Below are 10,135 nucleotides of genomic sequence, written 5' to 3'. Positions count from 1 at the left end.
AGTGTTAGTGTTTTCTGCAGAAAAGCGATTCTGCGAAGCAATATGAACACTTCTGCTTCCTAGGCACAGAGAAGGTGCTAGCAGGGAATTCTCTGCCTGCCTTTCCCCAGTGCTCTGCAAGCTCTCCAGGACAACAGCAAATCTGGGGCTCTGAGCTTTCTTTCGTTCTGAACAAGTGTTAGTGTTTTCTGCACAAAAGCGATTCTGCAAAGCAATGTGAACACTTCTGCTTCCCAGGCACAGAGAAGGTGCTAGCAGGGAATTCTCTGCCTGCCTTTCCCCAGTGCTCTGCAAGCTCTCCAGGACAACAGCAAATCTGGGGCTCTGTGCTTTCTTTCGTTCTGAACAAGTGTTAGTGTTTTCTGCAGAAAAGCGATTCTGCGAAGCAATGTGAACACTTCTGCTTCCCAGGCACAGAGAAGGTGCTAGCAGGGAATTCTCTGCCTGCCTTTCCCCAGTGCTCTGCAAGCTCTCCAGGACAACATAAAATCTGGGGCTCTGTGCTTTCTTTCGTTCTGAAAAAGTGTTAGTGTTTTCTGCACAAAAGCGATTCTGCGAAGCAATGTGAACACTTCTGCTTCCCAAGCACAGAGAAGGTGCTAGCAGGGAATTCTCTGCCTGCCTTTCCCCAGTGCTCTGCAACTTCTCCAGGACAACATCAAATCTGGGTTTCTGTGCTTTCTTTCGTTCTGAACAAGTGTTAGTGTTTTCTGCACAAAAGCGATTCTGCGAAGCAATGTGAACACTTCTGCTTCCCAGGCACAGAGAAGGTGCTAGCAGGGAATTCTCTGCCTGCCTTTCCCCGGTGCTCTGCAAGCTCTCCAGGACAACATAAAATCTGGGGCTCTGTGCTTTCTTTCGTTCTGAACAAGTGTTAGTGTTTTCTGCACAAAAGCGATCCTGCGAAGCAATGTGAACAGGCACAGAAAAGGTGCTAGCAGGGAATTCTCTGCCTGCCTTTCCCCAGTGCTCTGCAAGCTCTCCAGGACAACAGCAAATCTGGGGCTCTGTGCTTTCTTTCGTTCTGAACAAGTGTTAGTGTTTTCTGCAGAAAAGCAATTCTGCGAAGCAATGTGAGCACTTCTGCTTCACAGGCACAGAGAAGGTGCTAGCAGGGAATTCTCTGCCTGCCTTTCCCCAGTGCTCTGCAAGCTCTCCAGGACAACAGCAAATCTGGGGCTCTGAGCTTTCTTTCGTTCTGAACAAGTGTTAGTGTTTTCTGCACAAAAGCGATTCAGCAAAACAATATGAACACTTCTCCTTCAAAGGTAAAGAGAAGGTGCTAGCAGGGAATTCTCTGCCAGCCTTTCCCCAGTACTCTGCAAGCTCTCCAGGACAACATAAAATCTAGGGCTCTGTGCTTTCTTTCGTTCTGAACAAGTGTTAGTGTTTTCTGCAGAAAAGCGATTCTGCGAAGCAATATGAACACTTCTGCTTCCTAGGCACAGAGAAGGTGCTAGCAGGGAATTCTCTGCCTGCCTTTCCCCAGTGCTCTGCAAGCTCTCCAGGGCAACAGCAAATCTGGGGCTCTGTGCTTTCTTTCGTTCTGAACAAGTCTTAATGTTTTCTGCACAAAAGCGATTCTGCGAAGCAATGTGAACACTTCTGCTTCCCAGGCACAGAGAAGGTGCTAGCAGGGAATCCTCTGCCTGCCTTTCCCCAGTACTCTGCAAGCTCTCCAGGAAAACATCAAATCTGGGGCTCTGTGCTTTCTTTCGTTCTGAACAAGTGTTAGTGTTTTCTGCAGAAAAGCGATTCTGCGAAGCAATGTGAACACTTCTGCTTCCTAGGCACAGAGAAGGTGCTAGCAGGGAATTCTCTGCCTGCCTTTCCCCAGTGCTCTGCAAGCTCTCCAGGACAACATAAAATCTGGGGCTCTGTGCTTTCTTTCGTTCTGAACAAGTGTTAGTGTTTTCTGCACAAAAGCGATCCTGCGAAGCAATGTGAACAGGCACAGAAAAGGTGCTTGCAGGGAATTCTCTGCCTGCCTTTCCCCAGTGCTCTGCAAGCTCTCCATGGCAACATCAAATCTGGGGCTCTGAGCTTTCTTTCGTTCTGAACAAGTGTTAGTGTTTTGTGCACAAAAGCGATTCTGCAAAGCAATGTGAACACTGCTACTTCCCAGGCACAGAGAAGGTGCTAGCAGGGAATTCTCTGCCTGCCTTTCCCCAGTGCTCTGCAAGCTCTCCAGGACAACATAAAATCTGGGGCTCTGTGCTTTCTTTCGTTCTGAACAAGTGTTAGTGTTTTCTGCACAAAAGCGATCCTGCGAAGCAATGTGAACAGGCACAGAAAAGGTGCTAGCAGGGAATTCTCTGCCTGCCTTTCCCCAGTGCTCTGCAAGCTCTCCAGGACAACAGCAAATCTGGGGCTCTGTGCTTTCTTTCGTTCTGAACAAGTGTTAGTGTTTTCTGCAGAAAAGCAATTCTGCGAAGCAATGTGAGCACTTCTGCTTCACAGGCACAGAGAAGGTGCTAGCAGGGAATTCTCTGCCTGCCTTTCCCCAGTGCTCTGCAAGCTCTCCAGGACAACAGCAAATCTGGGGCTCTGAGCTTTCTTTCGTTCTGAACAAGTGTTAGTGTTTTCTGCACAAAAGCGATTCAGCAAAACAATATGAACACTTCTCCTTCAAAGGTAAAGAGAAGGTGCTAGCAGGGAATTCTCTGCCAGCCTTTCCCCAGTACTCTGCAAGCTCTCCAGGACAACATAAAATCTAGGGCTCTGTGCTTTCTTTCGTTCTGAACAAGTGTTAGTGTTTTCTGCAGAAAAGCGATTCTGCGAAGCAATATGAACACTTCTGCTTCCTAGGCACAGAGAAGGTGCTAGCAGGGAATTCTCTGCCTGCCTTTCCCCAGTGCTCTGCAAGCTCTCCAGGGCAACAGCAAATCTGGGGCTCTGTGCTTTCTTTCGTTCTGAACAAGTGTTAGTGTTTTCTGCACAAAAGCGATTCTGCGAAGCAATGTGAACACTTCTGCTTCCCAGGCACAGAGAAGGTGCTAGCAGGGAATTCTCTGCCTGCCTTTCCCCAGTACTCTGCAAGCTCTCCAGGACAACATAAAATCTGGGGCTCTGTGCTTTCTTTCGTTCTGAACAAGTGTTAGTGTTTTCTGCAGAAAAGCGATTCTGCGAAGCAATGTGAACACTTCTGCTTCCTAGGCACAGAGAAGGTGCTAGCAGGGAATTCTCTGCCTGCCTTTCCCCAGTGCTCTGCAAGCTCTCCAGGACAACATCAAATCTGGGGCTCTGTGCTTTCTTTCGTTCTGAACAAGTGTTAGTGTTTTCTGCACAAAAGCGATTCTGCGAAGCAATGTGAACACTTCTGCTTCCCAGGCACAGAGAAGGTGCTAGCAGGGAATTCTCTGCCTGCCTTTCCCCAGTGCTCTGCAAGCTCTCCAGGACAACAGCAAATCTGGGGCTCTGTGCTTTCTTTCGTTCTGAACAAGTCTTAATGTTTTCTGCACAAAAGCGATTCTGCGAAGCAATGTGAACACTTCTGCTTCCCAGGCACAGAGAAGGTGCTAGCAGGGAATTCTCTGCCTGCCTTTCCCCAGTACTCTGCAAGCTCTCCAGGACAACATAAAATCTGGGGCTCTGTGCTATCTTTCGTTCTGAACAAGTGTTAGTGTTTTCTGCAGAAAAGCGATTCTGCGAAGCAATGTGAACACTTCTGCTTCCTAGGCACAGAGAAGGTGCTAGCAGGGAATTCTCTGCCTGCCTTTCCCCAGTGCTCTGCAAGCTCTCCAGGAAAACAGCAAATCTGGGGCTCTGTGCTTTCTTTCGTTCTGAACAAGTCTTAATGTTTTCTGCACAAAAGCGATTCTGCGAAGCAATGTGAACACTTCTGCTTCCCAGGCACAGAGAAGGTGCTAGCAGGGAATTCTCTGCCTGCCTTTCCTTAGTACTCTGCAAGCTCTCCAGGAAAACATCAAATCTGGGGCTCTGTGCTTTCTTTCGTTCTGAACAAGTGTTAGTGTTTTCTGCAGAAAAGCGATTCTGCGAAGCAATGTGAACACTTCTGCTTCCTAGGCACAGAGAAGGTGCTAGCAGGGAATTCTCTGCCTGCCTTTCCCCAGTGCTCTGCAAGCTCTCCAGGACAACATAAAATCTGGGGCTCTGTGCTTTCTTTCGTTCTGAACAAGTGTTAGTGTTTTCTGCACAAAAGCGATCCTGCGAAGCAATGTGAACAGGCACAGAAAAGGTGCTAGCAGGGTATTCTCTGCCTGCCTTTCCCCAGTGCTCTGCAAGCTCTCCAGGACAACAGCAAATCTGGGGCTCTGTGCTTTCTTTCGTTCTGAACAAGTGTTAGTGTTTTCTGCAGAAAAGCAATTCTGCGAAGCAATGTGAGCACTTCTGCTTCACAGGCACAGAGAAGGTGCTAGCAGGGAATTCTCTGCCTGCCTTTCCCCAGTGCTCTGCAAGCTCTCCAGGACAACATAAAATCTGGGGCTCTGTGCTTTCTTTCGTTCTGAACAAGTGTTAGTGTTTTCTGCAGAAAAGCGATTCTGCGAAGCAATGTGAACACTTCTGCTTCCCAGGCAAAGAGAAGGTGCTAGCAGGGAATTCTCTGCCTGCCTTTCCCCAGTGCTCTGCAAGCTCTCCAGGACAACATAAAATCTGGGGCTCTGTGCTTTCTTTCGTTCTGAAAAAGTGTTAGTGTTTTCTGCACAAAAGCGATTCTGCGAAGCAATGTGAACACTTCTGCTTCCCAAGCACAGAGAAGGTGCTAGCAGGGAATTCTCTGCCTGCCTTTCCCCAGTGCTCTGCAACTTCTCCAGGACAACATCAAATCTGGGTTTCTGTGCTTTCTTTCGTTCTGAACAAGTGTTAGTGTTTTCTGCACAAAAGCGATTCTGCGAAGCAATGTGAACACTTCTGCTTCCCAGGCACAGAGAAGGTGCTAGCAGGGAATTCTCTGCCTGCCTTTCCCCAGTGCTCTGCAAGCTCTCCAGGACAACAGCAAATCTGGGGCTCTGTGCTTTCTTTCGTTCTGAACAAGTGTTAGTGTTTTCTGCACAAAAGCGATTCTGCGAAGCAATGTGAACACTTCTGCTTCCCAGGCACAGAGAAGGTGCTAGCAGGGAATTCTCTGCCTGCCTTTCCCCAGTGCTCTGCAAGCTCTCCAGGACAACAGCAAATCTGGGGCTCTGTGCTTTCTTTCGTTCTGAACAAGTCTTAATGTTTTCTGCACAAAAGCGATTCTGCGAAGCAATGTGAACACTTCTGCTTCCCAGGCACAGAGAAGGTGCTAGCAGGGAATTCTCTGCCTGCCTTTCCCCAGTACTCTGCAAGCTCTCCAGGAAAACATCAAATCTGGGGCTCTGTGCTTTCTTTCGTTCTGAACAAGTGTTAGTGTTTTCTGCAGAAAAGCGATTCTGCGAAGCAATGTGAACAGGCACAGAAAAGGTGCTAGCAGGGAATTCTCTGCCTGCCTTTCCCCAGTGCTCTGCAAGCTCTCCATGGCAACATCAAATCTGGGGCTCTGAGCTTTCTTTCGTTCTGAACAAGTGTTAGTGTTTTGTGCACAAAAGCGATTCTGCAAAGCAATGTGAACACTGCTACTTCCCAGGCACAGAGAAGGTGCTAGCAGGGAATTCTCTGCCTGCCTTTCCGCAGTGCTCTGCAAGCTCTCCAGGACAACAGCAAATCTGGGGCTCTGTGCTTTCTTTCGTTCTGAACAAGTGTTAGTGTTTTCTGCACAAAAGCGATTCTGCGAAGCAATGTGAACACTTCTGCTTCCCAGGCACAGAGAAGGTGCTAGCAGGGAATTCTCTGCCTGCCTTTCCCCAGTACTCTGCAAGCTCTCCAGGACAACATAAAATCTGGGGCTCTGTGCTTTCTTTCGTTCTGAACATGTGTTAGTGTTTTCTGCAGAAAAGCGATTCTGCGAAGCAATATGAACATTTCTGCTTCCCAGGTAAAGAGAAGGTGCTAGCAGGGAAATCTCTGCCTGCCTTTCCCCAGTGCTCTGCAAGCTCTCCAGGACAACAGCAAATCTGGGGCTCTGAGCTTTCTTTCGTTCTGAACAAGTGTTAGTGTTTTCTGCACAAAAGCGATTCTGCAAAGCAATGTGAACACTTCTGCTTCCCAGGCACAGAGAAGGTGCTAGCAAGGAATTCTCTGCCTGCCTTTCCCCAGTGCTCTGCAAGCTCTCCAGGACAACAGCAAATCTGGGGCTCTGTGCTTTCTTTCGTTCTGAACAAGTGTTAGTGTTTTCTGCAGAAAAGCGATTCTGCGAAGCAATGTGAACACTTCTGCTTCCCAGGCACGGAGAAGGTGCTAGCAGGGAATTCTCTGCCTGCCTTTCCCCAGTACTCTGCAAGCTCTCCAGGACAACATCAAATCTGGGGCTCTGTGCTTTCTTTCGTTCTGAACAAGTGTTAGTGTTTTCTGCACAAAAGCGATTCTGCGAAGCAATGTGAACACTTCTGCTTCCCTAGCACAGAGAAGGTGCTAGCAGGGAATTCTCTGCCTGCCTTTCCCCAGTGCTCTGCAAGCTCTCCAGGACAACAGCAAGTCTGGGGCTCTGTGCTTTCTTTCGTTCTGAACAAGTGTTAGTGTTTTCTGCAGAAAAGCGATTCTGCGAAGCAATGTGAACACTTCTGCTTCCCAGGCACAGAGAAGGTGCTAGCAGGGAATTCTCTGCCTGCCTTTCCCCGGTGCTCTGCAAGCTCTCCAGGACAACAGCAAATCTGGGGCTCTGTGCTTTCTTTCGTTCTGAACAAGTGTTAGTGTTTTCTGCAGAAAAGCGATTCTGCGAAGCAATGTGAACACTTCTGCTTCCCAGGCACAGAGAAGGTGCTAGCAAGGAATTCTCTGCCTGCCTTTCCCCAGTGCTCTGCAAGCTCTCCAGGAAAACAGCAAATCTGGGGCTCTGTGCTTTCTTTCGTTCTGAACAAGTCAATGTTTTCTGCACAAAAGCGATTCTGCGAAGCAATGTGAACACTTCTGCTTCCCAGGCACAGAGAAGGTGCTAGCAGGGAATTCTCTGCCTGCCTTTCCCCAGTACTCTGCAAGCTCTCCAGGACAACATAAAATCTGGGGCTCTGTGCTTTCTTTCGTTCTGAACAAGTGTTAGTGTTTTCTGCACAAAAGCGATTCTGCGAAGCAATGTGAACACTTCTGCTTCCTAGGCACAGAGAAGGTGCTAGCAGGGAATTCTCTGCCTGCCTTTCCCCAGTGCTCTGCAAGCTCTCCAGGACAACATAAAACCTGGGGCTCTGTGCTTTCTTTCGTTCTGAACAAGTGTTAGTGTTTTCTGCACAAAAGCGATCCTGCGAAGCAATGTGAACAGGCACAGAAAAGGTGCTAGCAGGGAATTCTCTGCCTGCCTTTCCCCAGTGCTCTGCAAGCTCTCCAGGGCAACAGCAAATCTGGGGCTCTGTGCTTTCTTTCGTTCTGAACAAGTGTTAGTGTTTTCTGCACAAAAGCGATTCTGCGAAGCAATGTGAACACTTCTGCTTCCCAGGCACAGAGAAGGTGCTAGCAGGGAATTCTCTGCCTGCCTTTCCCCAGTACTCTGCAAGCTCTCCAGGACAACATAAAATCTGGGGCTCTGTGCTTTCTTTCGTTCTGAACAAGTGTTAGTGTTTTCTGCAGAAAAGCGATTCTGCGAAGCAATGTGAACACTTCTGCTTCCTAGGCACAGAGAAGGTGCTAGCAGGGAATTCTCTGCCTGCCTTTCCCCAGTGCTCTGGAAGCTCTCCAGGACAACATCAAATCTGGGGCTCTGTGCTTTCTTTCGTTCTGAACAAGTGTTAGTGTTTTCTGCACAAAAGCGATTCTGCGAAGCAATGTGAACACTTCTGCTTCCCAGGCACAGAGAAGGTGCTAGCAGGGAATTCTCTGCCTGCCTTTCCCCAGTGCTCTGCAAGCTCTCCAGGAAAACAGCAAATCTGGGGCTCTGTGCTTTCTTTCGTTCTGAACAAGTCTTAATGTTTTCTGCACAAAAGCGATTCTGCGAAGCAATGTGAACACTTCTGCTTCCCAGGCACAGAGAAGGTGCTAGCAGGGAATTCTCTGCCTGCCTTTCCCCAGTACTCTGCAAGCTCTCAAGGACAACATAAAATCTGGGGCTCTGTGCTATCTTTCGTTCTGAACAAGTGTTAGTGTTTTCTGCAGAAAAGCGATTCTGCGAAGCAATGTGAACACTTCTGCTTCCTAGGCACAGAGAAGGTGCTAGCAGGGAATTCTCTGCCTGCCTTTCCCCAGTGCTCTGCAAGCTCTCCAGGAAAACAGCAAATCTGGGGCTCTGTGCTTTCTTTCGTTCTGAACAAGTCTTAATGTTTTCTGCACAAAAGCGATTCTGCGAAGCAATGTGAACACTTCTGCTTCCCAGGCACAGAGAAGGTGCTAGCAGGGAATTCTCTGCCTGCCTTTCCCCAGTACTCTGCAAGCTCTCCAGGAAAACATCAAATCTGGGGCTCTGTGCTTTCTTTCGTTCTGAACAAGTGTTAGTGTTTTCTGCAGAAAAGCGATTCTGCGAAGCAATGTGAACACTTCTGCTTCCTAGGCACAGAGAAGGTGCTAGCAGGGAATTCTCTGCCTGCCTTTCCCCAGTGCTCTGCAAGCTCTCCAGGACAACATAAAATCTGGGGCTCTGTGCTTTCTTTCGTTCTGAACAAGTGTTAGTGTTTTCTGCACAAAAGCGATCCTGCGAAGCAATGTGAACAGGCACAGAAAAGGTGCTAGCAGGGAATTCTCTGCCTGCCTTTCCCCAGTGCTCTGCAAGCTCTCCATGGCAACATCAAATCTGGGGCTCTGAGCTTTCTTTCGTTCTGAACAAGTGTTAGTGTTTTGTGCACAAAAGCGATTCTGCAAAGCAATGTGAACACTGCTACTTCCCAGGCACAGAGAAGGTGCTAGCAGGGAATTCTCTGCCTGCCTTTCCGCAGTGCTCTGCAAGCTCTCCAGGACAACAGCAAATCTGGGGCTCTGTGCTTTCTTTCGTTCTGAACAAGTGTTAGTGTTTTCTGCACAAAAGCGATTCTGCGAAGCAATGTGAACACTTCTGCTTCCCAGGCACAGAGAAGGTGCTAGCAGGGAATTCTCTGCCTGCCTTTCCCCAGTACTCTGCAAGCTCTCCAGGACAACATAAAATCTGGGGCTCTGTGCTTTCTTTCGTTCTGAACAAGTGTTAGTGTTTTCTGCAGAAAAGCGATTCTGCGAAGCAATGTGAACACTTCTGCTTCCTAGGCACAGAGAAGGTGCTAGCAGGGAATTCTCTGCCTGCCTTTCCCCAGTGCTCTGGAAGCTCTCCAGGACAACATCAAATCTGGGGCTCTGTGCTTTCTTTCGTTCTGAACAAGTGTTAGTGTTTTCTGCACAAAAGCGATTCTGCGAAGCAATGTGAACACTTCTGCTTCCCAGGCACAGAGAAGGTGCTAGCAGGGAATTCTCTGCCTGCCTTTCCCCAGTGCTCTGCAAGCTCTCCAGGAAAACAGCAAATCTGGGGCTCTGTGCTTTCTTTCGTTCTGAACAAGTCTTAATGTTTTCTGCACAAAAGCGATTCTGCGAAGCAATGTGAACACTTCTGCTTCCCAGGCACAGAGAAGGTGCTAGCAGGGAATTCTCTGCCTGCCTTTCCCCAGTACTCTGCAAGCTCTCAAGGACAACATAAAATCTGGGGCTCTGTGCTATCTTTCGTTCTGAACAAGTGTTAGTGTTTTCTGCAGAAAAGCGATTCTGCGAAGCAATGTGAACACTTCTGCTTCCTAGGCACAGAGAAGGTGCTAGCAGGGAATTCTCTGCCTGCCTTTCCCCAGTGCTCTGCAAGCTCTCCAGGAAAACAGCAAATCTGGGGCTCTGTGCTTTCTTTCGTTCTGAACAAGTCTTAATGTTTTCTGCACAAAAGCGATTCTGCGAAGCAATGTGAACACTTCTGCTTCCCAGGCACAGAGAAGGTGCTAGCAGGGAATTCTCTGCCTGCCTTTCCCCAGTACTCTGCAAGCTCTCCAGGAAAACATCAAATCTGGGGCTCTGTGCTTTCTTTCGTTCTGAACAAGTGTTAGTGTTTTCTGCAGAAAAGCGATTCTGCGAAGCAATGTGAACACTTCTGCTTCCTAGGCACAGAGAAGGTGCTAGCAGGGAATTCTCTGCCTGCCTTTCCCCAGTGCTCTGCAAGCTCTCCAGGACAACA

This window comes from Strix aluco, chromosome 27, assembly GCF_031877795.1.
Source record: "Strix aluco isolate bStrAlu1 chromosome 27, bStrAlu1.hap1, whole genome shotgun sequence".
Lineage (NCBI taxonomy): Eukaryota > Metazoa > Chordata > Aves > Strigiformes > Strigidae > Strix > Strix aluco.
Note: the sequence above shows the minus strand (reverse complement) of the source record.